This window comes from Pterocles gutturalis, unplaced genomic scaffold (assembly GCF_000699245.1).
Source record: "Pterocles gutturalis isolate BGI_N339 unplaced genomic scaffold, ASM69924v1 scaffold11906, whole genome shotgun sequence".
NCBI lineage: Eukaryota > Metazoa > Chordata > Aves > Pterocliformes > Pteroclidae > Pterocles > Pterocles gutturalis.
The window spans coordinates 6093-8488 of record NW_010105558.1 but is presented as its reverse complement, the minus strand read 5'-3'; positions in this window follow the sequence as shown (position 1 = coordinate 8488).

The window sequence follows — 2396 nt, the reverse complement described above, 5'->3', positions numbered from 1 at the left end:
AGGCATCTCCATGGCCAGCCAGCATGGAAATTTTGCATTATTTCCCCCAAGCTGGTGGTGGTATTGGGATTATTTTGGGACCTCTGCTGTCCCAGGTTGTCTCTCTGGGCATTTTTGGCTTGGGTATGGACCTGGCCACTTTGGGGCAGAGAGGAGGGAAAGGCAGAACAACCCCACATGGTCCCAGTGGTGGCACCCCATGGTTGAGAAGGTCCCATGCCTTGGGTCAGCGCTTGGTCGTAGCTGGGTTCAGTGTGTCCGTTACGGCTCATGGCAGCTGTTTCCAGAGGCACCTGAGGGCAGCCCTGTCCCCTGGCAATGCCACCAAGACACAGGTTGAGGTTCTCCTCTTCCTTTGGCTGTAGATGGGATTAATCAGCACAGTTTATGTGCTATTCATAGATTGGGGTTGTGGGGTTTTGTTTTTTTTTTTTTTTTTGTGAAGGCGTTGGTAAAGAGAAGGATTTTCAAATGTCTCAGCAGGTGGCAAGTGTTTGCTGCTCCTGTAAATATATCGCTTCCTTAGAAGGGTTGGGTAGCACCTTGTAGCGTCCTTCCTTGGCGATAACATCAACATATTGACTTGCCGCAGCTCCCTTCATCCCTGGCTCTACGGAGCCGAGCCCAAGGACCTCATCCAGCACCAAAAGTGTGTCGTTCGCATCTTGCAGAAGCACATGTTGAATGCCACCTTCGGCTGTTTCAAAGGTCTTTCTTTCATTTCCCCCAAGCCCTTGGCTGAGATTTGGTACAAAGAGCATTTTCTAAAGAAAAGGGAAAGATCCAGGAGGAGAGGATTGGGTTGATTGTTTTTTCTTAGCTCTCTTGCTTTCAGCAGGGCTTCTTCAGGCAATATTTGCCTGTTTGGAGATGGCCTCCTCCTCTGCGAGCTGCCACCGAGCTCTTTGGGAATTGGGAGAAATGGGAGAGAGACAAGCCACGGCGAGGTGTGATGAATCTTGACGGTGTGATTTCTCATTTTCTTGTTTCATTTTGGCAGCCACCAAACTACAAAAGTCACGGGGTGGGGGGGGTAGAAATCAAGACATAACCATTTCAGCGCGTAAAAGAGATTTGTCCTCTAATAAATAAGATTATTGGAGCTGTCAGCAGAACTGTCTCGGGATTATTTGTGCCTCCCTGCCTGCAGCACTTGGGAAAATAACCCGTAGGAAGACAGAAGCAACTCATTTCATCAGGAGGAATCGTTATGGTCGCCACCTGCGTCCATCGACCCCACCAAGAGATGCTGTGAGCAAACATTCTGCACTTTCTGCCCGTCATTGCCACTCGTTCCTTACCTGTTGGCTCCATGGAAGGAGATGGGTTTGGTCTGTTTTCATGGACTTGAACAGAAAAATCCCCTTTCACCATGTGTGGGGTTTTAAAGGCATGGCTGGGATGCATTCCAGATGCTGGGGTGACCTCCAAAATGATGGGCCAGTGGAAAACAAACTGTTCTGAAGCCAGACTGTGTTTGTAAATAGGGCACCTCTCCTCCGTTCCTCCAATAAATAAATAACCTTTTATATTTATTTCAAGAGCTGTTCTTGCTACAGATCTCTGTATTGACAAGCTTTGTCTCGGAGCTTAAAAATAAAAGAAGATGGTGTTTTAACGAGTAGGGTCCAAAAGTTACAACCTCTGTGTCTACAAGCAAATTCCAGAGCCAGCGGAGGTTTTCGGTTCCCATCCAAGAACTGCAAGTGCTCTGTATTTGGGGCATGGGCGTATATATTGGGGTGCAGCAGAAGGAGGTGACAATAATATTCTACAAGTTAGGCTCTTCCTAAGGGCTGTGGGTTGGTTTCCTGCCTACAGTTAAGTCTGAGCGCTTTCCTTTTCCAGCCCGCTAGGGCTGCAGCTGCTCCAGCGAATGCTTTTCTTTCCGGTCTATTTTGCTGCTAATTGAGAGGAAGATATTTCAAAGGGTCTGGGAGGTGAAAAGGCTCTTTCCAATATTATTTTTCATTTTGGGAGAAGGAAGTGTCCCCAAGCATGGCTTGTGTAGACTGACCCCCTTTCATTGTTTGGAAAAATCACCTGATCATAAAAAAGGAAAACTGATTTAAAAGACAAAAAAAAAAAATTATATATATCCATTTAAAATTTTATTTATTCCTTCTACATGTTAACGGCGAGAAGAACAAAAAATGAAGGTAAAAATTGTTCCTGTCTCTTCAGTGTTGAATATAACGTAGAAGTCCCAGTGGTCGAGAAATTGTGACTCTTTGGACTGCTGTGGTCTTGAAATTAGTCATTAAGGCATGTGTGAGATACATCAGTAGCAGTCTTAAGAGTAACGCTTAGTTTCTAATCCTTTATTAATCTGTTGGTTGCAGTTCCTTAGGGCAGGCGGGGCGGGAGCTGGTGCATCCAGCGCTACCGGAGCCGCA